Genomic DNA, 26,619 nt, shown 5'->3' with positions numbered 1-26,619 from the left:
TCTGCCAGGGAGATAAACACAATGTAAGGTACTCCCATCTGCATGATGCATGCAACTGACAACATTCATTCAGGTTTTGAGCTTAGACTGTAACCTGTCATGGATTACAAAAAAATCGGTGACAGACACTATGTATAATATGCTTTGCTGAACCCCATGTTGTTCATTAAATAGAAATACCTCTTTATATTCACATGCACTTTCTTTTATATTTGTAGTAAGTGGATATTATACATATATGCAATAACTTTATAGGTGACCTGAAGGATTTAGTACTACTTCATGCTGATGTTTTACTTGTAACTGGAGAAAAAGCCATTTTGGTGTATAAACATTCCTGTATTCTGGGCACGACCTGAGTTTGCATCATCTTAGTTGATGCAGAGCACCCTACTTGATCCATCTTGCGGCTTTTCTGCAATCAGAGGAAAGAGGAGCGGCTAGGCTCTGGGGAACTCTGTATAAGTTGTCTTGTTGCCGTTGTGTCAGAGTAGGCTTTGAAAAGCAGCCTGTGGCACTGCAGCACAACTGGAAGGAGATGATTAGTGTGGCTGACAGAACAGAAGAAAATGACTTTTGCATCAACTTCTTGCATTGCTGGGCACTGCCAGAAACTACGGCTGTGCTACAGCCTGTCAAGTGTGTTTAACTACAGCTAAAGAGCAAGAGCCCAGGACTTGAAATCTCTAGTGTTATCAGCCATACTGAACATTGTGAATTTTAATTGAATCACTGATGCTCAAAGTCCACAAGATCTGTGAACACAGGCTAACGGACAGTGTGGTCCTCAGTGTGGAGTTATCATGCAGAAAGTTGCAAGAAAGCAGGTCTGAGAGTATGGAAAAGACAGTAGTGTTTGCGTGAATTAGATAGTGCAGTGCTGCTACTGGATAACTATGAGTCTGGTGAGCTGAAATATGAACCCACATAGGCCATGATGGAGCCAGTAGACACTCAGTACCTGCACAGTTCTTTAGGAATGCCTGGCATGAGCTACAACAGTTAGTCAGTCTTAACATTCACATGTTTTTCTTATATTATTTGCTATGAACTTGCATTTGCATCTAGATGACCATCTAGATGGCCTACATGACCTAGGCCACACCTGGAGCACTGTGTCCAGTTCTGGGTTCCCCAGTAAAAGAGAGACATGGAACTATTGGAAAGAGTCCAGCAAAGGGCTACAAAGGTGATGAAGGGACTGGAGCATCTCTCCTGGGAGGAAAGGCTGAGAGAGCTGGGGTTGTTCAGCCTGGAGAAAAGAAGGCTCAGGAAGTTCTTATCAATGTATATAAGTACCTGAAGGGAGAGTGTAAAGATGACACAGCCAGGGTCTTCTCAGTGGAGCCCAGTGACAGGACCACGGGCAATGGGCACAAACTGAAACACAGGGGGTTCTGTCTGAACATCATAGAATGGTTTTGGTTGGAAGGGACCTTTAAAGATCAACATCAGGAAACACTTGTCTACTGTAAGGGTGACTAAGAACTGGCACAAGTTGCCCAGGGAAGTTGTGGAGTCTTCTTCCTTGGAGATATTCAAAAGCTGTCTGGACACAGTCCTGGGCAACTGACTCTAGGTGGCCCTGTTTCAGCAGGGGCATTGGACCAGATGAGCTTCCAGAGGTCCCTGCCAACCTCAGCCAGTCTGCAATTCTGTCATTCTGTAGCTCTTAACCTCAGAAAACACATTTAAGCCTAGTTTAGACAAGGTAAACTACTTGATGCTAAAGGCATGACAATGAAAATTACAGCAAGTCCAGTGACAATAATAGCTGGGTGTGTTGGTGACCGATTTACTTATAACACAGTGAATTTTTGTGAATTGTTGTATCCCTGCTGCGTAGCCTCCTTGCTCAGCTGTACAGAAATATACACTGTGTGTCATAGTGAAATTAAGCCCTCATCTCTGATTGAAAAAGCTATCTGGTCCTTCCTGCACATTAATATGCCAGGTTAAGAAAATACAGGAATCCCAATGCTAGAAGGAAAAAAAAAAGATACTTCATGGCTCTGACATGGAAGTGAAGAAACAGGAAGTGTGAGGAAAAACACATTGCAGATTCTATAGCATGTGAGTAACTGAAGTCTGCTAGACACGGTGATGAAAGTGGATGAAAATTACTAACAGATCTTAACCATCTGTTGAGAGGTGGGAGTTGGGTCTCTGTTAGTCCTCCTTCCTGTCTCATACTCCAGCCTATTTGCAACTGCCTGAGATAATTGCTGCTTGTGAGCTGTCTATGACTGTTAAATTGCAAGTCTTATGTATATGTTTCAACTATATTTTTTCTTTACATATCAGTTGTCTTCTGTATGTAAGTACCTATTGTGCTGGTACCCATTACACTAGCATCAGGTCTGTATAACTACTTCTGCCATTATATATGTCCAACAAGTATCGGAGCCTAAAATTCGAGATGGGAAAACTCCTTTTTCTGAACAATTACAAATGACTTTTGTATATTTTAAAAATTATTTAAGTTATGATGAATGTAGTTTTGTTCTTGCTGTGAGAGGCCTGAAATTTGTCAATGGGACTCTCACATCTGTTCTGAGAGTGGGAAGATTTCTTGGAGGGGTCTGCCTTTGTCAGTAACTAGCATTTGTGTCCCATCAGCCCCTCTATCATTGTATGATTGAAGGATTCAGACTGTTATGAGGTACTTGGCTATAAAGGGACTGAAATGCAGAGCATATGAATGCTGAAGAAGCCTAAAAACTTATACAGCTAGAAGGCTTCTTTAGGTACAAAACTGTCCCACTAAACTTAATGGAATTACTCATATGTGAAATGTAGCTGGAATGTGAGTATTGACTGCTACAGCTGATTACTAATACAATTTATCATGCTTGCAACAGAGCTATGGTCCCTACCCTCACCACTGCAATGAGAAAATAATAACAAATGTGGAATGGGGCATAAAAACCCCAAGGCATCGTTGTTCTCCTGCTCGATATGCCATGCAATGGTTTGATAAATTGTGATATAAATAAAACAAGGTGTTAATAAGACAAAATAATAATATATTCTTATAAAGCCGAACAAATATTTAGCAAACTATTCTTAAATTTACAGCAAGTCGATTAAAAAATTTTCCTTTCATCTTCCCCCGCTCCTCTCCCATGTGAAATTAGAAAGCATTAGTGAGGACGTTTAGTAAAAGATGTTAACTAAGAGCAGGATCTCATACAAAGCATTAATTTATCTCTGATCAAAGTATCTGAGCCACTCTAATTAGCCCAAGTGTTCCAGCTTTTGAAAATGGAATTGCTTTTCTGGCATGGAACATGGTATTTCCTATAATACTCCGGTGCCTCATCAGCACAGCAGAGAGAAAGGTGAACTATTCCCTGAAAAATTAAAGTAGGATTCATATGAACAGCACAATTCTTCCATTACTACCATGCTAGCAGATCCCATTTTCCATCCAGTTCTTTCTGTGGACCAGCTAAAACATCAGTGTGTATGTGGCATAAATAGTGGTTTTCATTTAAAATAAGTGTTGATAAAAGTAACTGTACGTTTAGAAAATAGTGCTGTTTGTCTCTCTCCTACACCTAAACTCATTGTCGGACAAGCTGGGGCCAAGAAAGCAGCACTTGGCTTGTGGAATGGGAAGCCCAGAAAGGGTGTCCTCCTTGTAGTTAATAGGACTAGTTGTGTGACTCGATATCTGGCCTCTTGGGTTTTCTTGGGAATTGTAGGAGAGATTATTTCCTCTGGAAGCCAAGAGCTGTGTGTGGCTCATGCTTGACTGATGGCAGTGAATTTGTTGGACATCTAGCTCTGGATGAACCTAAAGGCATACTTATTTCAGCCGTAGGAAAGTAGCTAGTGCTTGACTTCAGAAAGCTAATACTTTGAAGGTTAGTACATTAGCCTAGAGAAATGTCTTCTGATTTAAGCTCTTCTGAGTGTCTAAAATAAAGCAGCTCCATTTAACATGAAAAATGGTACAGTGTTGTGAGCCTTTCAAAACTCAGCCAGCCCCTGGCAACACCTGACAGCATAAGCCTCTCCTCCTTTCCGCACATCTCCCTTTCATTCAGCATAATGCTCAGAAAGTCAAGCAGATCCTTTCCAGCACAGAATAACTAAATAAACTGTATGCAAGGAGTTAAGCAGGTGTTTGAAAGCACTCAAACCTTCCAGCTTAAGGACAAGACAGCTGTCTCAGAATAGTTTTCCAAGCCGTGTCCTGAGCAACAGGATGCCTGGTCTCCCCAAGGCAAAACGGAGGCCCTTTTGGAAATTTCATGCCACTTGATTTCACTTATTTCTCTGTTATATTCCTTACTCTGATCAGGCTGCCATAGAATTGCTTTTGTGGTGTGCAGCAATTGCAGGACCTCCCCTGAAATGAAACTACTGGGGATCAAAATGTGCCTTCTTCCTCGGGAGCAGGGAGCTAGCTGTGCGCCTTCAAACGATAGCCTCTTTTCTGGTCAAGAGTATCGCAAAGTGCTATTATAAGGCGATTATTTATTTATCTATAGAGCTAACATTTAGAGACAAGTCAGTAGCGTCCTGAGTAACAGCAGAAACAGTGAGGGCTGGCAGTGAATCTAGTATTAATGAAACAGCTGTGCCTGTTGAGCCCCTGGACATTAGACTGTAAAGTATATCCTATTTTTAAGTTTCTTTATGAGTCTGCCAAATTTTAGATCAACCTGTTTGTTCATTCACTCAGGAAGTGGCAAAGGTTTTAGGAAACTTGGTTTAAGGAGAACATTTCCACATTTTGATGAACTTCTCAAATGTGCTGGCAGTTTTTACTGCAGATTGACGTGTTCATGTTTGTGCTGCTGGTACCTTCCCCCGGCCCAGAGAAGCTGGGTTTTAGTTTGAGGAAATGTCTGATATTCCATCTGTTCTGTGGCAGTCAATGGCGCATCACTGCAGTCATTGGATTTTTTTCACCTGAAAGGCTGTGCAGCTGTTGTGCGTGTCTTGACGAAATATTTGTATTTGACTTTTTGACCAAATGTCTTTACAGCTTTTCTCCAGGATGGGACAATGGCCTGGTCTATACAGGAACAAGACGAGACATCAGCAAACGTTTCTGTGAGACTATTTTACATGTTAGGACAGGGTGTGTTATGCCAGCTAGTTGTACTAGAAGTGAGAGAACTTGCTGCTCAAGAGTAACTCCACTCCTGGAGTCTCATTTATCTTTTTCCTTTGTTATTCATTCCAGTGGAATGAAACCTCATTTTCATTATCTAAAAGTTCAGGCCCAAAGACAAAATTTTATAAGCGTTTGAAAAGGCTTTTAAAGATGGTAAAAAAGACAAAACTCTCAGACTGATAAGCCTGTGTTTAAAAGGACTCTGGGAACTAAGAATATAAGGACCTTGTAAAGGTAGTTAGTATATTTGAAGACCACTCAAATCTAGCTTTTCCTCCATGATCTGGACTCTTAAAGGAGTATAACAAGTGGGGTTTCTTGGCCTTGACTGCATAGTGGCTTATATGGCAACACAATTGCAATTTCAGTCCAATTTGTAGTTGATGAGCCTCCTGTTTGCTGGCACTATCAACAGAGAACAAAGGATTGAATTAGCAGAGTTTTAAGTGAAAATCCCATAATTATTCTCTGCAGATGAGAGATGAAGGGCGGTGATGGGAATAGGCAACTTTTCATCATCAGTGCCCATACTGAGAACAAACAGAAGGTTTCCAGTAATGCAGCTTTCACTCAATTAAAATTCATTATAATGTTTTCTTAAGAAATATTTTATATGGAATCATTAAAAAGTATCTTACGTTGTCATTATGACTTATGTAACTGTCCTTCTTTTCCTGAGATAGTAGAAAATATTAAAAGGATTAAATTGGATTCTCAGCTGTTGCAGTTGCTGAAGCTTTCCTGATTTATAATTGAGGACAACCAAACACATGACTCAGATTGTCAATAAAAAATTTTAAAGGTATCTACTAACTGCTTATCTGGAGCTTTTAAAATATTCTTTCAGCGACTTGACAGAACACAACTGGAACATCATCACAGTTACTGGATCCTCCTTTTTGGGAGTTGTTAGGTTTCTTTTCCGGATACTTATAGTCTGTGCCTTTGGTTGCTTTTACTTAGGATAGGATTAGGTTAGATCTGAGGCCAGTTGTGCAATAACAATTTCCCTGATTTCACTAACTGGTTTAAATTTTCTTTTGAAAATGTAATGCAGGGACTCTTGTGATGTATACCTACAGAAAAAACTGACTTCTTGGGTCACACATTTTTTCTAGGCTATAAGACACTTGGAGTCCAGCTGCAGTTCTCTGACTACTATGGTGGCAAAAGCTTTTTTTTTAACCTCTCTCTTCTCATTTCCTGGCTTTTTTATCTTTAAGCCTCTGCTAGGACTTTTCTGTGATTTCTGGGCATCACAAGTATGCACCTTTGATTTGAGACCACCAAGTGTTGTTGTACTATAAACAGTTAGTAATAATAATACAGTACTGAAGCACAGATTACTAGCACAGCTCTTTTGTCATTAACAAGTCAACCTTACAACACTGTACCCTCAGCAAAGAACTGGGCTTAACGCAGCATGCTCTCCTGATTCCCCTCAGTCCTGTTTTTTAAAGAAAGCAAGAAACAAGCAAACAGGACTCTGAAATACTCTTACTTACTAGCTACTGCATATTAACTTCTTGAAGTCTCAATCATTATATTTCACCTGTGCATCCAGGAACATCTCCTTCCTTTGGGTAATCAGAAGTGTAGATTAATTATGCTAATCAGCTACTCCAGGCTGACACAATTAGCCAAAACAGGCAGTATCTCTGGAAGTCCACACAGGATCTTTCCTACTTGATGACTTTAATTTCATGATCCAGTGCAATAATTACAGGAAAAGAGAGAGCTCTCCATTTGTGTTTTCGTCTCTATCGTTCCACATTTCCACTAATTGTCATAAAACTTCCCTCAGATTCTGGCTGTAGGAAGTCCCTTCATCAGGCTGCCTTTGCACTCACTGCTCTGCAGGGATTTTTGTTTTCTGTTCTCTGACAACTTATGTGTATGTTTATACACAGTTACCAAACATTTAACTGAAGTACATTTGTGTACCAAGAAGCTCTCCTGCGGATCTGGCTAGTGGAGCGACGGATCTACGTGTGGCAGTGTAGATGTAGCTTGTAGAGCTTAATCAGGGAATTCAATTATAAAGAACACAGAGAAGATCAACGTGAAAAGTTAATGAAAACTCATCTACCCTACTGCACTGTGAGAACATGAAGAAATATTTCTGTTGGTGTTTTTTAAACAGCTATAGTAGTATTTGTACTTAATTTAATGGTGACTCTTAGCATCTCCAGGGTAAAAAGGAAAAAGATCTTATCTCCAAATTGTATTCTTCTCTTGACCACAAGTATAAATACCATTAATACCAGCATGAACAATCCTTGTAGATGATGTGCAGACCTGTAACATCTGAATTGTAAATAAGAAATTCAAAAGATTAGAATAGATCAGAGTAGAATCTTTTGCTCAGCATTTGAATGAGAGGAGCTAGTATTTTATACATCAATATTATAAAATATTGATTTTGCATATTTCCATTTCAGTCAAGAAATATGACTGAGGAGAATTTAGTTTTTGTTCTTATCCGTATCTTTTAAATATAACTATTCCTGCTTGATCTGGCTGAACTTGAAAAGAATGAGAGTTGTGTGCCTGTGGTCTTTTCCAGACAGAACCCAGCTGTCTGCTTGGCAGCTCCAACCAGAGGCCACGTTTGTTGGTGTAAGCCCAAATTAGAGAGTGCTGCTGAGACACTCAGCCCCTTGGTAACATAGCCATCATCCTTCTGACTAGAGCTGGCTTATGCTCATCGCCCATCATGCAATATAGGCAGAAGTTGTTCACCTCTGCCTTCAAAATGCCATGGAGACATCATCAGTAATATTAATTTTTATAGGTATGAGTTTCTCTAGCTGTAAGAAGCATAACTGTTTCCAAGTTATTTCTAAGTACCATGGGAAGGAGCAGTTTTGAGAAGTTTAAAGGACTATTGTGACTGCAGGTGTTCACAAAGAGATTTTTCTAAGTGTGAAGACAACTTCAGAGAAACAAAAGTCTTGTTTGAAAATATAATCAGTGAGATTTGGAAGTGAGCATCATGGTTGCTTGATCTGTCAGTATAGAATGATACTGATAAGAGGCTGTGAATGACCGTAAAAACTGCAGAATAGAAAAAAGAAAACTAATGGAAAAGATGGAGAAAGTTCTGCAGTCCATAATTTTAATTTCTTTTCTTTCCACTGTATTATAGGTCAATACTGATGCTTCAAGTGCTTAGTCCGTCTCTTCAGTATTTTTTTCTTTTCCTTGAGAGTATTTTGTTCTTTCACTTTCTCTCCTTTCTTTTAAAAGTCATTGTTGCAGCTAATGCCTTTAAGTTATGCCTTTCTTAATATGCGCTCACCCCTCTGACCAGTAGTCACACGTATCTGCTTGGGAAAATCACACCTTCCTCTGCAGACATAAAAATCTGTGTACATTCAGCTATCAGGCACTCAGTGATAGTATCTGCCATCTTCTGCTTTGTCAGGAAGCTCTGAAATTGGTGTTCAACATATTGTATATCTGCCTGTGGTCAGATGTACAGAACGCCTCCTTGCATTCCTAAGAATGATAAAGCATTAGCTCACCTTTTTCAAGCAGGTAGACTACAAATGGCGGATATGGGATGACATCCTCAAACTAATCTTCCAAGAGAGAGAATATAGTCACACTAAGAAATGCCTTTTTTTTTCTTTTCCTATCTGTTACGGGTGCTTGTGGTCTAGTTACTGGTAAGCGACCTGTTTTTGCAGCAGTAATCCAAATGGTTATGAGTAGGCCAAAGAAGAAGATAGTGCAATATTTGAGACATGAGGTAACGAGATTCTTGACCAGAGTTTGGCATGTGGATATTTAAAGTGATTAATGTTTAATGTAGTGATATTACAACTCAAAAAAGTGAAGAGAGGTAGTAAAGGAAACCAATCAAATTACTCTGTATAGTGCCACTGATCTAACTTTGAAATTCCTTAAAAGAATTACACTCTAGTTTGATTAAGTCCTTTGCTCTCCCTAACATTGCTTAACAATTTTTAGTATCTCTCTAGATTTCTAACATTACAGAGAAGAGAGTTATGAGTCAGATTGTATGTTGAGTTTTAAACATGAGCCATGAATCCCTGAAATCCTTTGTTGTTTAAGCAGAATACATTTAGGGTTTAGTCATCCTTTTCATAAGTCTTTTGATGAATAAGGTCATTAAAATTAACACAATATTAAAATAGCTGGTCTCAGTAATTATAATGTTTAACCATGGTTTCTCCTGAGATTAAAAACTCTGTTCGTTTTATCTTCCCATCCAAGAACTTTAACAAACCTTATTTATAGCAGCCTGAAGACTTGTAGCTGGGTATAGCTTAAGGCAACCACAATATTCTTCTATATCAATGACATTGTATGTTTCTATGGTAAAGTAACTTTTAATATTCTCTTTTTCACTCGTCATCTCACATTTAAATATGTTGCTTGTTTTTTAGTAATCATTCAAAAAATATTTCAGTCCTTCCTAATGCTAATAGGTATTTTGTTTGATACTCTCATTAAGTTTTCTGTTAACAAATTTTACTTGTCACATATTCCCACCTACCCATTAACTGAGTCACTGTATGTTGACACGTATTGTGTGATGGGTTTTATGTAAGAAGAACCAAAAGTTTTGTGCATAATAAGACAGGGATTGAGATTATATTTATGGGAAAAGTTTTCTATAAAAACATATTATAAGGCTTCCAGTCTAGTTTAATATGAAGACCAGGACATGCTGGAATGAGAGAACCATAGCTAAAACTTCATGCCTCTTAACAGTGGTGAATATAAAGTTCCCATATTTAAATGGACTATTTCTGTAAGCTATTCTTGTAAATATTTGCTGAACACTGACAGCTCTAGGGAAACAGCAAATTGGATATTAATTGGGTGAAGATGGTAGTTACTTAAGTATTGTAATTCAATAATTCATAAATCCTTTAAAGTCAGAGATTCTGACTTTCTGCTGCAGATCACTAACTAGTTGGAAGGCACATCAGTACAAAATGCTTGGCAGAGCCTCTTGTGCACTTGCTTGTGTTCATATATCAGTCATTGCCTTGCTGAATGACAGGGTGAACTTAGTTAATGGAAAACATTGCTTTGAGGCAAATAACTGTATTAACCACTCCCAGTAAATGAGCACCCTAACAGCTTTTGGGTACCTTGAGTTTTCATGGTATGCACGACACCATGAGAATCCCAGTTCTAAGGGTAACCAAACCCTCAGCTTCACTTGGGAGATCTCTCAAAAACCTTTCTGTTTAAATAATAGAAAACACATAGTGAAACAAAATGGAAAATATATTATTAACAGCATATTTAACATCATTATAGGCTTGAGAGTGCTTAGCTGATTTTTATGATAGCTCCTCAGATTCTTTAACTTCTCCAGTAGTCACCTACCTTGGAGAATTTATAGGGGATTTTCACTGCTCCTATAATCATAAGTGGTGGTTGGACCTATCTAAAGGAGCTGGTCTTTCTTTGCATTTGGCCCTTTCTTTAGCCTCAAATGAAAAGTCCTGATTCTACCTCTCAACTCCTGTTTACTTCCCCCTTATCTTCTGAAACTGGGAACCAGGATATCATGTAGTTCTGTGGAAAATCATAATTTCTTCCACTTGTCTTTATTATGGTTTTATGATTAGAATCTCTGTTGAATGCCCTAGTTAGCATATTTCTGGCTCCAGGCTGTTTTTTCTTGAGACTGCTTTCAGAAGAAACTTTCATAAATCGTACTGTAAGATCTCCTTCAAAGTGCAGTTTTCTTATTGGATGCATCACTGTTCTTTCTCTATGAGCATCATAAAAAAGATTAAACATAATACCAGAGAGAATGAAAATTGTGAGACACTACACTATTTTTAAGGAAACCCTTCTGGAAGCACTTTGTACTGTCTCTATAGGTATTTTCTAGCATAGTTCAGGCCATACCAATCTTCTTCGTAGTCTTTTCATAAAGTATATTTTGAAAAATAGCTGAATTAAATTTTGCAGGAACTTTTTGGAGGAACTCTGCTAACTTTCTGCTTCTTTGTTTGTAACATCTTCTATAATCATACTCTCAGCTGAGGCAAGTAAACTCTTCTCCTGGGCAGTGCAAACTGCAGCATACTGTGAGCTAATTACCTTATATTAGCCATTTCAGAAATTACTGGCAGCTAATCTTCATAAAGCTAATCAGTCAGAAAAGAAGGCACCCAGCAAATAAACATCACACATCTTTGTGCTTTAAATAATTAGGACTGACCCTAATCTGATTTAAAGAATTGGAGTGCTTCCAAAAAGGGAACAGCGCGTGGCTGCCTTTACTAATTCCTTAAAGCTCTTGTGTTTTTTTAATTGACCCATCTTCATGAAGCACTTTGGTGTTTTCCCTTTCTGATCTCTCCAAGCTTCAATTTTCAAAAGCTATTATAAATCCAAAAAGGTAATGTCAGCTTATCCCCTTCATCAGTTAGTGCTAGCTTTTAAGTCTGCTCTTCCAAATACATTATAAATTTCAAAAAGTTAATTTAAATATTTGTCTTTTCTTCATTTCACTCATGCTTGAGTTTTGGAGAGAGTGAGAATATTTTCTCTTTCATATAGGATCTCTCCTCCTCCCACACCCTTAAAAATGTCCTGATTCTGCTATGCTGCTGAAGTGGTTTTAAAAATGATACCACTTCAAACAACAGTTTCCAGGTTTTGCTGGATATGGCTTATGCTGCTTATCGCTTAAGAAAGTAAATATCCTGAATTCAAAATACTTAGAAATAATTTAGCACCTCGGTACCTTGCCATGTTAATTAACATCCTACATGACGCAACTGAGCATGTGGTTCAAAGGGAAGTTCTGCAGAAATAGGTATATTTTTAATAGAGATTACCTAAATCAACCTAATCTGAATGCCTCCAAACTTTGGAAATATTAAATCCATAGCTGTGCATCATGCATTGGTCTGAACATAACATTAATCATATACTTACAGGAAAGAAGAATGATCTTAGATGATCAGGGAAGTCAGCAGAGTCAAGAAGTGCTTGGCATTCAGCAGAGCAGACTAATGCCTGCCTAAAGAAAACAAGAAGTTAGCCTTCTCTCCTGTGCAGTCATGTCTACTCCTATGTGTAGGTAGAGAACAGACTGTGTAGTTTCCCTTACAGGAATGATAAATGTTTTTTTGCAAGGTGCTTTGAGATCTTAAAATGGAAAATGCTGTAACTGAGTGTTGGTCATTCTTCCACAGCTGATTTCCAAATGGGAAGATTGATCTGGGATCAAAATGGTGGTTTTTTCAGCTGTAGTTGAAATCAATTATGCAGAAGTTTGTAAATGCTAGATCCAGAAATCCAGGTGCCCTTTGGAGTTTGTCACAATTAAAAAGCAAATAAAAAAATACCCAAAACAAACAACAAACAAAACGCAGAAACAAAGTATTATAGATTGTCACTCCCAAATGAAATCCATGGGAATGCTCTTAAGATTACCCAATAACAATCAAACCCAGAAAAGTACATAAATATGTCATATAGAAATGCTGCTATGAATAGTGTGGTGTGACAAGATCGATGTAAGATATCAAATGATTGCTGGACTCCTAGCTTGCGTTACAACAAAGGAATAAAAGAGCTTCCAGTTCACTTCCTTGGTGGTACAGGAATGTTGCATGTAAAATGATCACTAAGGAAGCCTGTCAGTGAAAAGGCTTATGTATGCTAATTAATTGGATTAATCATTTGTACATTGGCGTATTAAAATAAGCAGCAGATGTCAAAGCTGGAAGAAATTTCTGTTGCCCTTTTTTTTTTTTTTTTTTTTTTTCCTAGATCCTGTCATGACCCACTGTTACATATCTCTCTTCCTGGGCAAATGACTGTGTATTACAAATCTGGTTGTAGTCCTGGGTAACAGGGTTGTATGTGATGAATTAAATTTACAGAATTCTTTGTTTTTAACACGTGATGTCTGTGACCTGATCCACTGGGTGTTGGTCACTGTGGCAGCTTGTTCCATAAACTTAAGCCCAATGAGTCTGAAGACCTCTGGAGTTAGGAATATTAATCTAATTTATGAACACAGCCCCCATCCCAGCTGCATCTGATTTTGGGTCCCCATACAAGGAAGACATGGATAAAGGTGAGAAAGCCCTGTGGAGTCCAAGATGGTAAGGGAGCTGGAGTTCCCTGTGAGGCGATGTTAAGGGAACTGGGCTTGTCTAGCTTGGGGAAGTCTTAGGGGGACCTAACAGCAGCCTTCCAAAGCCTGAATGATTTTATGATTCCGTATGAAGTGATTACACTTAGTGGAAAAAAAGCCTAAATCACTGAGCCAACAGGACCTGGTGTAATTTGGGGAATAAATGCAGCATTCCTGCACTCAGTTAGCCTTGCATTGGGCTGTAGGTGCCCTTTGCCTCACTAGAACCCTCATGGCTTTGAAAGGTCCCGATGTCTTCCAGGTGGATAAGGATTTGCAGCAGAACTTCAGAATAAACAAACCTGCATGAATTTCCTTAGATCCATGCTTTAAGTTATGGAGCAAATACCAAGATACCCAAAGACAAAATCTGTTCTAGGAGCAATGCTTTTGCTAAAGGATGAAAGAAGAAAATTATAAATACCTTCTCCTTATCCTGAGCCAGACAGGCAATGGCTATGTGGATTCCTTCTTCTCTTTTTTCCTCTTTTATATCTCTGTTCTATCTTCTGGATTCTTAAAATTATATCTAATATTAGATATGAAAATTAGAAATCTAGTAAAGATTCACTAAAACTATTTGTAACTTGTCTTCAGTTTGTGCTTAAAGAAGGAATACAGTCATAGGCTCTGGCTGCTTTCTGATTTGTTTCTCGTTTTTCCCCTCAATCTTTATTGTTATGCCTCACATGTTTCAAATGCACCCAGGTGATGTGGAACCTACACACTATTTTTTACAGAGAACTGTGGTATTCCTGTGGTGTAGAAATTGTTATGTGCAATGTCTGGTTATTTCCAGAGAAACCCAGGTGAACCACTCATGGTACGCACTTCAGGTTGCTAACTTAACAATGCAGGCCTTGGAGAATCCCTTCCCAAAGATATTTTTTTTTTCTCCCTCAGTTCCTTAATTTGGCTCGCAATACCTGGCTATAATGCTAATAAATGTCTTTCCTCAAGAGAATGAATAGTGCTGCAAATGTTCCTTCTAAAACAGTGGGTTTTCTGTTTATAATAGCCACTATCCCACATTTTTTCCTGGATTCCTGTAATTTCTACACTGGAAGCAGAAGGATGTCATACCTCCAGATGAAAGGGTTCTAAGACAGCTGTGTAGTTGTCTTTTACAGTAAGTTTTCTGCTTATGTCAAAACAGTCATCACACTCTTTCCCAATGCTTCCACAAAGGAGGTAGGTCAATAGTGTGAAATTTCGGTTAAAGTGGTTCTTAGATTATTCGGTTATTGCTGTAAGTTTGCTCTTGTCTAATTTGAGTACACTGTACTTGCCACTTTGTACTGCAAGTAGATTTCCAGTATCAGAATAATCATATTAACAGGGATGGCCCTTCAAGCATTCATTGATGCCTCTGTTGTGTTTTCAAAGGTCTCATTTTATAATTTGTCTTATATATGTCAAGTTCTTTTTGTTGCTGTTTGTTATGCTAAAGCATCTAGATCTGTATTGAGTATGTTCTAAAAAAAAAAAAAAAAGCATCCCAAACATCTCAAAGTTTCATTTAGACTATAAGAAAAGAAAAAAAAAAAAAGCAAGAGCAGGAAGTGCTGTAGTAGAAGAGTGCAAAGTATTACATAAAGACACATGTACATTGAGGGGGAACATTTTTTAAATTTATATAAATAATTATTGTCTCATCTAAAATTATGATGTATAATTAGACATTATTTTTGCATGCAGGTGGTAGCATACAGAAGGAAATCCAGCAGGTGAGCAAGGCTTATACAATAGTCTTTGTTGTCTCAATTGGAAGCAAATGCCAGTGCTTGAAATGCAGCAGAGGTGTACAGTACAATTCAGTGACCTGCTTGCCAAGTATACAGATACTCCTCCTCCTCCACCTTCTCCTTAAACAGCCAACAATAAAGCACATGCTTAAATACTTTGTGAATAGGGGTGATCTGGAGCCCTGTATACGTCTCAGCTGGTGTGACACTACGCAGAATTAGTGCAAAATCATTCCCAGTTTTATTAGCTGGCATGATAGGTAGTGGTAGTTCCCGGCAGTAATAGTGAACAGGGATGAAGATATTGAAAAGGCTTGTGTGGTAAAAATAAATAACTTAATTTTGTTTGAAAAAAACAGTTTACATTGAACGAGAAAGATGTAGAATGGCTGTGGCTACTGTGTTTTGCCTTCTTGACTCTTTTAGTGTAGGTAGGGACTTGATTCCTGTATAAATGAATCAGTGTAGCAGAGCAACAGTGAAACTACTTAATTAGGGATAATTTAAATGTTATTTAGCTGTATCTATACTTCACCATATTACTGTGCTATTTCCTCATAAAACAGTTTTCACTCTGAAACTGTTACTTTCTCTCCCCTTCCAAAAACCTCCCACTCTATGTGGACTGGATACTATGTTTTCTCAATGTTTTTCCCAGTTAGAATAGCTGCTGTGAGCAACTGGGCTGCATTTGTGCTTGGTATAACTTTTGAAAGTAATGACATTCAATTACTGTGTTAGGATTTTGAAACACTGTCATAAAAGGCAAAATAAAGAGTCTTCTGCTTCACTTTTTTAATTTGGGATGTAATCCTGTTGCCCAAGTGAAGCTGAAATGGCTGACGCACACCTTGTGCTCAACAGAATTTTCATGAGAAAAATAAGAAAAAAATCTATAGTGCCACTATTAAAAGTCAATTTGAAATTAATTCTGAACGCTTATATTCTTTGGGGTATCCTTTTTCCATTAAATATATTTTGGAAAGTAACAATATTAGTAACAAAAATTTAGAAGTTAGAAAGAAATAGGTTTTTTTTCAAAAACTTGAAAAGAAACCATGTGACATGGAAATAAGTGTTAGACTATTTTAGAGAGCTTTTTGATTTTGTGGCTTGGATTTATTTTTATTGGGTAATATTTGTCAGCTGTATTTACTGCTTTGATATTTGATTAAAGAAAACTAATTCTGTGACAAAATAAAAGAAAAAATAGGAAAAAAGGATGGTATACTTAACAGATAGTTTTTTTATTAAAACTTAAACATACTGTTCCATTTTCATCAGTGGTCTAAATTCAATATATGAAGAAGTTCCTCAGTTTGCGATCAGGGGAACTGATGATCTGACAAATAATAATTTCAAATATAATCCATAAATTGTACTGACAGATTGTCTAAAGGATAATAGTAACTAGCTTTTGTGCTTTAATTTAAATATGATCATGTTATTTCAATCCCTACATAGATTTATGGAATGTTGCTCTGCCCGTGGGAAAAGAGTTTCAGTACACGAGAGTTGCATATATTTTTGTGGGGGTGGAAAAAAAAGCTTTTAATTTCTTCTTTGCCTTAGCATATACTCTGGTCCCAGAGGCTGTTCTGAAAACGGTTACATATTTCTGATAGCTGTTCAGTCATGGTGAGGATATGTCTTCAAGGGAAAGGCACTAATTTCCAATTGGCAAGTTTCTAATATTAGGTTTTAGACTATAAAAAAACCTCACCCCCAAACCCTTTTTTACTTCACTGCTTCTTGTTGATAAAATCCAATCAGCCCAGAGGGAATTTATAATTCTAGCATCAGATGATTACTACCTACAGGAGCAATCACTTATAGTACATCACCTGCGGATTGATGAATTATTTATTATCAAGGGTTTAATTGCTTGTAATATATCCTTGTGGCAAGATACACACACACACACACACACACACACACACATATACCTAATTTATACATACGTATAAATGTATGCCACTTATGTTAGGGATGGATAATGCTCAGTTCAGATTAGATTTTGCAAGATTAAAAATACCCAAATTCTCTTAGAAACATTTGAATCTAGAATACAGGTTAACAAGCTGTGTTTACCCATTTCTGAATCTAGTTTAAGACAAGAATTAAAGAAGACAGAGAAGGAAAGTGTGTGTGCGTGCAGGGTATTATTTATTTATTTGAATCTTGAAGAGAGTTGTTATATAATAGCTGGAGTTTGAGGTGAAGATTTTGGGGTTCTTGTTCAACTTCACGTTTTTATTACAATTTCTTAAATTATTATTTAGTGTGTTTGTGTTTTTAAATTATTGTTATTGTTTGAACGTGAGCTGGTGTCATGGGTTTAAGAGGCTTATGATGGGACCACCAGCAAGAGATGCTTCCTTGCATGCCCTGCATATATGGGCAGGAAAAGATCCCTGGGACACAATTAAATGCTGATCAGCACTGGGATTTGTTTTATTTGAATACGTTTGCCATTCTCTATACTACTACTTCAAAAGAGTGCCAGATGTATTTAGCAACACATACTCCGGACCACAGTTTTCAATGTTAAAGCTGGGAGCCAGTTGCAAGGTATATACCAGAACACCATTAGATACAGGACTGAGGCAAGAGAGAAAAGTAAAGTACCATTAAATACTTCTCTCCTGGTCCTGAAGCCATGCGAAAAATGAAACAAACACTGACACCATGAAGAAAATCTGAAGGCTTATTTAAATTATTTTACCTGGAGCAATCCCTACTGCATCAGCTGAAAAAAGCCAGAGTGCGTTGCCTTCCCTCTGTGTACTGCTCCGCGCAACAGAAAGTATGGAGGGAAAGGGAACTGGTTTTAAGTAGAAGCGTAAGAACAAAAAAGTTGCATGAAACTATCATTAAGACAATCATGATTATAGGTATGAAAGTGAACTTCACTCCCTTGTTTTGGTTAATCTTCTAATACAATCCTGTGTGGGGAAGTGCTATTAACAGCACTTTGGACAACTTAAGCCTGGAAAGCCTGTATAACTTGCCCATGTCAGCAGCATCTAGGGACCTGATCTGGCCAGGTGCTTGGCCAGCGCCATGATCAGTGGACTGTCCTTCCTTTCTATCAGCTTCCCCCAAAGCATTCTTTCCATGGCAGGGACCACAGAATTTGGGTCTTTGCAGACTATTTGCAGTGGAGGAAGAGTTGTGCTTCTGTATACTTGGGAGCCTGGGTACTATCTGCAATTAAAATGTGAGTTCCATGGTTAAAGGGATTAATGAGGCAGCCCAAATGAGAACATTTCCAAAAAGTGATTTTTGAAACTATTCTGTATTCCATTAGGTACTTGTAACATTGTTCCTTTGATATAAATTTAATCTTCTCTATAATGAGAATATTATAGAATATGCTACAGGCAGGAGTATCTAAATATTTTTGATTAGAGATAATATATGTAGGATCAAATCCTGCTTGCCTCAGTCATGCAGCTAGTGCCATTGAATCTAAATGGGAATGCCACAGTGAATAAAGCAAGCAGGATTGGTCCTATATGTGCTATTTCTATATTTCATTTTCCTCTTGATTTCTGTTTCATTTGTAATTAACACAGTGTACTGATTAAATCATTAACTGTATAGTTCATCTTTCATCAGTGGCTCGTAGACTGAGATCCTAATATACTGTAACCCATTGCTAGGATAGCTATAAAAGTTTTGATTTATGAAGGCAAATATTTTCTGCTCTGGTTTCATTTGTGATCAAGAAATGATACAAACAAATTTGTTTAAGATAATCACTTCATGTCTGCCAGTGCTAGAAAACTCATCATAAGGATATCTGGGATAAAGAGGGGGATGAATTTTTAGTTCCTTTGAAGCATATTAAACTCTGAGAGCTTCTTTGAGGTGCCAACTGTAGAGACTGGCGATTTACTGAAATAAAATGGGAAGTGCCCTTGCTTTCACATAGCTGCTGCCAAGATGGTGGCAGCGTAGAGTCAGTTTCACTGGAAATGCCTATGTAGATTCTTTCTTGTTCTTCTGTCCCAGTTGCTGGAAGTCTGAAGTTTTAAATATTTTGTCCTCTAGGTCAATCTAATTCAATAATTGTCTCAGGAACTTTGCATTGTCATATTCTAATGAAAGGCACCTAACTTGCCTTATGAAGTGTTATAAAGCCTGTAGAAAGCAGTATTGTGTTTACAAATTTTATTTTCTTAGCAATATCTTATGGCAGCAGTATTTTGGGTACATTACAAAACTACTGTCATCTTCATAGGGTGGTACATAGTGGCTATTGGGATATCTTGGAAAGACATCCACCATCTCCCTCCTAGAGGCACATGTCCCTAGAACAGATGCTACAGTACCACCTCTCAAACATTCAGAAGTTTATAGGGCTCATCAGTGGTGCAGTATTAACAGTTCTTTATTTATCCAGTAGATGCCAATGTCATACTTAACACACAAGACATTAATTGCAGTAATGAAGGTTTAAAATATCTCCAGCAAAACAGAATATTTTGAATGCTACCATAGGAGAAATAATCTCACAAAAATATCTCTGGATATTTAAATATAGTTTTCATTTACAAATATAGCTCCTGATTCTGATCCCATCTTTATGAACGAAGACTAAATGTGAAAAGAGGATGTACATTTGGCATAAGTGGTGATTTAAGACTCCTGATGTTCCAGTTACTTCTCTGCAGCCAAGTTCTATGACATGGCTTACTGCCAATAATTTGGAATATTAGCCACAAGATGTCCTCACAAGAAAAACGTTTGTTGCCAGCTCTTCAGATATGTATATATATATGTGTGTGTGTATATATATATATATATATATACACACATGCAGTTGTTTCTGTCTTGAACCTGTGCAAACCAAGTCAGTGCTTCCCCTTTTTAGTGTCCAGTGGTTCTGGACACCTACATGAGCCAGCAATGTGCCCTTGCAGCAAAGAAGGTGAATGGTATCCTGGGCTGCATTAGAGAAAGCATTGCCAGCAGGTGGAGGGAGGTGATCCTTCCCCTCTGCTCAGCACTGGTGAGACCAGACCTGGAACACTGTGTCCATTTCTGGGCTCCCCAATACAAAAGACATGGACATACTGGAGACAGTCCAGTGAAGGGCCATGAAGGTGATGAAGGGACTGAAGCATCTATCCTGGGAGGAAAGGCTGAGAGAGCTGGGGTTGTTCAGCCTGGAGAAAAGAAGGCTCAGGAAGATCTTATCAATGTATCTAAGTACCTGAAGGGAGAGTGCAAAGATGACACAGCCAGGGTCTTCTCAGTGGTGCCCAGTGACAGAACCACAGGCACTGGGCACAAACTGAAACACGGGAGGTTCTGTCTGAACATCAGGAAACACTTTTACTGTGAGGATGGCCAAACACTCGCAGAGGTTACCCAAGGAGTCTTCCTCCTTGGAGATATTCAAAAGCTGTCTGGACATGGTCCTGGGCAACTGGCTCTAGGTGGCCCTGCTTCAGCAGGGGCATTGGACAAGATGACCTCCAGAGGTCCCTGCCAGTGTCAACTAGTCTGTGGTTCTGTGAACTAAAATTAGTCTTGTGGTAGTGCTTCAGATTTCCTAAAATATTTGGAAAGCTATGTGGCTGTTTGAACTGACCTGTTTGATGAGTAATACACCAAAGATATTCTAATCTTAGAATTATTTGACCAATAAAGTTTACCTGGCAAATCACCTGAAAACCATAAAAGAGGATGACTTTATTTTTGTTTGGAAAGTAGTTATTGAAACAAAGTAGACAATTTCCCCTTATATAGCAAAAAGGACTTGCTCCATCACATCCAGCTGTAGCTTTCCTGTTGCCCAGCAATACTAAGACAGTGTAAGAAAACTGGATATCGCTGTGGTGCCTCAGAAGCGGTCTGCTACAACAGCTCCCAAAAACCAAATGTGGGAGTGCCGATTGCGAATTTCATAGAAGAACAGTCCTAGGACCTGTCATCAATAGCCTGCACAGGGTTCGGCTCTCACAAACTCAGCAAAAATCATAAGTATTTATACTAGCCTAGGGATTCTAAGAGTGCCCATTGCCCTAGGAGCATGAACCTGTGATATGACCCTATTTCTGGCCAAAATTTGCAGTGCGAGTAATGGACCACAAATCGTACTTATGTCTGGTAGCATATGGACTCAAACATATGGGATGAAAGTCCATTTCCCTCTTCTGTATGCTTTCTGCTCATTTCTTCGGGAACAAAACTCACATTTTCCATGTTCTGATTAATTTTTGCAAAATTGGTGTCATAGCAATTCTGAGGCCTTTCTTCCTGGGGAGCAGGTACTCACACCTCAGCTGGTCAGGGCATAAATAGCTGTCATCTGGCAGTAGCTCCACAATTAGTGATCGAGAGTTTTTTGCAGCAGGAGTTCTGCAGAAATTAGACTGGTGACAGAGTTTAGCTTGTAAGAGTTAACACACGTGCTTTTGTTGAGAAGTTTGTGACATAAATATGAGAAAATCCTTTCTTGCAACCAGCAAAGCTGGTTGAAAATAGTATTAGGAAGATGAACATCACAGCAAAGTGGACAAGGGATAGTTAATGATAAGATATCCAGGCAAAAATCTTTTATCCCTAGGGGATGTAGAAAAATTCATATACTACTTCTTTCTTAAACATGGCTGGATTAGAGACTGGTAGAGAATCAAAAGCACATAGGATATCCTGAAGCAGCAAGTCTAGGATTTTTTATTTCTCTCTCCTTTTTTTCACATCTCACCACGCTCCTTTCCATCAGGTTTTGATCACAGGTTCTCATCTGTCTGCAGTTCCTTTTCTATTCTTTGATCAATGTTTGTCTTTAATCTGTCTTTTCTATTCTTTTGTCTCCAGTCCATGACTGTTATATTTCTCCTTTTTTTCTGTGCTATTATTTGCCTTCCAGTGGGTCTTCTCGTTTCATTGTACTCTATCTCTGTCCAAAATAGTGTACCAGGTGTGAACAATAAATGAATAGATTTCAAATGAGTTGACGACAGTGCTTAGCCAATCCATATTATACAAAATAGCCCACTGAGTGAGTACAATAAGTGACTCAAATCAAAATGAATTCACACGGATGCTTGGAAAATCCATCTGGGAGGCTGGGGGGCTGTGGCTCAGAATGGATTTTTGTAACCAGACTTTTAAGAAAATCTGTTTTAAGTAGTAGAAGGAAATCCATATCTGCCTTTTCCATCTACTTTATCATCTTTGGATAAAACAGATTAGCGAGTGTGTAATTGATTAGTTAATGAGTAAGAAAGAGCGAGCCCTGAAGATTGGATACCAAAGGCATGAGGAATGATTAGAGATTGTAAAAATATAACAATAATGCAAAATTTTAAAAATGCATTCTTGCCTCCAGTAAAAAATCTTAAAACCATGAAAATGAAAACAAGCTTTCTAGCACAGGTAGCTAGACTGTTCCTCAGAGATGATACTACTGTATTACTGCTGTATGACTTATACATGTGAGTTGAAAGGAAATATAAATAACCAGAAAGAGAAGACTAATAATTGAAAAAGCTTGACAGAAACTCCTTTGTGTCATGTTCCCAATCCAGGGTTTGTCACAGGCTCACTCCTAATAATTCCAACCATTGAGCTAAAAGTGTTATCCAAAGGATCATGTCTGAATTTAAATTAGTTTTTCAGTTATTATTTTTTGAGTGGCTCCATCAAATATATATAAAACTAGGGGAAAGGCCTTGTTGTTTTTAAACACAAGTGCTCTTTCCATAGCATGCCAGAAGCTGACATTTCTTTGAAGCTTTTCTAAATTTCAAAGTAGGTAATATATTTAAAACACTGGAAAGTTTTTACCTCTATCTTTAATTAATTTTACATGATACTTCTCAGGACACATTAAATAAAGGCATTTTCCACGTGATCTTAATTGAGAAGACTCTTATCTCCTTCTGTAATTTCTGATGAACAAGATTTCTACATGGATTAAATGCATATTCTGACAAACTAGAACAGGCTTATTTTCTTGTCTTTCATAGCACAATTTTCGAAAGCTTTGCAATGTCTCCATCCCCACGTAAACACTTTATTTACAGCTGTCCGCAGCTGTATTACACTGACTGGTATATAGTCACTTTTATTTCTGCAGATTATAACAATCTTAGATATTCAGAGAGGATATATAACCATAATTACTGCAAGTGGAGAATATTACCATGTTGATTCCCCGAGACTTACAGGAAAGAAAGATCCTCAGGAATGTACCAAGTCCAGAAGTATCTACCTCAGCCAAGGTAAAGTGTAGTGACTTAGGCAAATCCATTTATGATCACAGCAATGTCTTGGCAAAAATGGGCTTCATCTTACTTCACTCATATAAGGGCAAAGTAAATTCGTATTGGTCAGCTAGAACCTGATGGGAACTCATCCACTGAAATCAAAATGGGATTTCCAGTGAAGAGCTCTGTGACATGAGAGGACAAAACTTTGCTCAGGTCCCTTTCCCTTGACATGCAGCACAGTACTTTTATGAGAGTCCCACCGTCCACAGGGGCAAGCTGGAGTGCTGCCCTTGAAATACTTCATTTATGCTAAAAATTATTTTTAATGTCTTCTGTTTTCCAGGTCTGTTTTTGCTGTTGGGCATGACCTTTGGGTAAGTGATTTTCATCATGATAATTACCAAATAGAAATCGTTTTCATGGGATTTTTTTTTTTTTTTAAAGCAGGTCAAGTGTGGCTTGTGTGTGCAGAACGACCACACCTCCTGGCCCTTCCCAGTTTTTTTTCTGGGGTAGCATGTTGGGTTTTTACTCTCCTAATCCTATGAAGTCTTAGAAGCATATCCAGTATTTTTCAAAACAATATAAAGATTGTTATCAAATAAGCTACTTTGTGAGTCTGTGTATAATAACACAGGCAAATATTTGCATTTGCAGACTGCTAGTATTGTCTGCAAAAATGAAGGTAACTCACTATACATGTAATTCATTTCACTCTAGCTCTAGGCACAGACATACAGCCTCTTTTAATGTCAGGTGTCCTTAAGTGGGTTAATAGCAGTGCTAAGAAAGAAAAAAACCCCTGTAGTTAAATAAAATAGTGAACTGAAAGAGCATGACAATTCCAGTTGAAATGTAGCAAAGATAATAGTAAATAACACAGATTTTCTAATAGTGCCTGGAATCTAACTAAAAAACATAGTTGTCTGTCATTCTGGTGCAATATCTCTAGCATCACAGAGCCTGCAAGTATTGTGGAGATGTGGTGTTACTTATTCAGAGGGAGTTGTGCCACCCAGTGAGTTGCCTTTGCTGACCACTACTAATAATAAACAGAAAAAATCCCCCAAAACCTGGAAAACCAGTTCAGCTCACTTTATGGGTTCTTTACTGTCTTTTATAGCTCTGATCAGTAAGGTGTAATGGAGTTTGTAGTTCTTGGAGCTTTTGTGGTGCTGCAGAAGCTCATGAAGGATATTGAACATTCAACTTGTGTGCCTCTCACTGACTACTGGTAGACACACTTTTTTCATAGTGCTATTGAACACTTTTTTGTCATCTTGGAAAGCAGAAGTATCCATATATCACAATATCCCTCATGTGATCTTTGTTTACTGGTAGCTGGCAGGAATTCTCAGTAGATAAATAAGAAAAGCATGAAGCAACACATTTTTCATTTTTGGTATGAAAAGCAAGCCATGAATCCTGAGAATCCTGAAACCAGTCAAGCAGACTAAAGGTCTTTCAAAGTTTAGCAAGGCTTTCAGTCTAAATAAGAAAGCATCATGATGTAACTTAAGTCACAGTTCCAACTTACCACAACAATATATATTCTTATTCTAATTAGCAAGCAAGTTATAGATTAAATCTAAATTATAGCATCAGCAAATACCTTCACCATTTTGTACAGTCCTGATATTTTTTTGTTTTGCTGCATGTGCTGTTGAAGGATTGACTTGGATAGATTTAAGAAAGCTGAACAATGCAAAGACACGTCTTCTACAGATGAACAAATTACAGGGTCTTCTCCAGCCGAACTTGTAGTAAGGGTTGGAAGCTCATGTGGATGGGATTCACTGAGTTTTGCCACTGAGACTCTCAGATTTGTTAATACTAAACCATGCTGTATATGCTGTAGGCATAAAAAGCTGCAGGGTTGTGTTTAGAATAATAGTGTGTTCACAAATAGTATTCAGATTGCTCTGAAATATCACAGTTAGCTGCATCTTCATTCTGTTATCTCACTGCTTTATGCTCCTGAGACCTTTTCCTAGCAGACTATAAAATCATTCCAAATGTAAGATGATAAATTAATAGAACAAAACAAATTGGAGTCAGTAGGAGTGCGTTTAGCACTAACAAGACCCATCTGAGTTTCACATTTTCTCTTGCAATTATAAAAAATAAGGCTAGTGTCAGAACTCATCTTTTCTTTAATTGCTGTTGCACAGAGCTCTGGATATTATTTTAAGGGCTGATGGAAAGGAACAGTATCTCCAATTCTTGACAAATATAATATCTTCTAAACTACAAGGGGGAAATGTGAGATATAACCAGAAATAAATTTCAGATCACCTACGGCTGAAGGAATGAATGTTCGGTTATTTACACTGCATCACAATGTACAGGGGTGGCTTTAGGGTAAATAATGTTAAATATTTGCAGTAAGTGAAAACTCAAACAAGACACATTAAGAGGTAGAGAGTTTGATGTGATATTTGAGGAGGCAGTCTCCTATCCTCTCCCTGAAAATATTGAAGGTTTTGGGTTTTTTTTTCCTTGGTGTGGAAAGAAAACTATTGAAACATACGTATTTTGCTAAACATATTTCTTGTCTTCCAGTGAACTCTAGTAACTTGGAAAATAAGGAACAGAGATTCTGTTCTTCTAGAGAATAAAAGACCATTAAACTCTGTCTCTTTCACCTGATGCTTATAATGAAACTCTCAGCTAGCAAGACCAAAGGTGCTTGATTTGCTGATTTGTTCTTTGGCTTGATTTCTTATGATTAAGCAGTTTTTACAAAGCTGTTTTATTTAAATAGCACTTTTGGTGTCCTTTTTATACTTCATCATAGTTCTTTTGCTTTTGTTGACTCTAATAGCATCCCTGTGAAAAAACATTTAAGTCAACTTGATAGGAAGATAAGTGACTTGATTAAGAATACAAGAACATCTAGCATTCAGAACAAGAGGCTCTCAGGTACTTATTTGGTGTTACAATATTGTCTTCCCCACATCCAGAGATGCTTTGCTGTGGTTGAAGGCCATAGTAACATTCTGGAGAATTTCAGATTCACCACTGTGTCTGTCATGGCAACCTCTCCACACATGGCTGGATTTATGTGCCTTTTCAGGCAGCATCGGTAGAGTTTTGAAAGACCTGTAAGCTTTAAAAAGCTCAAATAAGAGTCTTGGGTTTTGAAAACTGTGTTTATGTTCTGTTAAGAGCCTTTCAAAATCATTTGCTTCCTGTATATTAGAACCATTGAGTTGGTTGGAAAGGGATTTCATCAAGTCAAAGAAATAAACCACAGAGTGGGAACTGAAGCAAGTCAGCAAGGGGATAAGCTTGTCAGTGATACACTTTCTTTCCCTTAAGTAGTTAGCCTTTGTTGCAACGCATTCAGCATTGAAACGTCAT

The sequence above is a fragment of the Nipponia nippon genome, unplaced genomic scaffold, assembly GCF_047370975.1.
Source record: "Nipponia nippon isolate SJK-2023a ecotype South Korea unplaced genomic scaffold, ASM4737097v1 scaffold_5, whole genome shotgun sequence".
Classification (NCBI taxonomy): domain Eukaryota; kingdom Metazoa; phylum Chordata; class Aves; order Pelecaniformes; family Threskiornithidae; genus Nipponia; species Nipponia nippon.
This window is presented reverse-complemented; position numbering follows the sequence as displayed.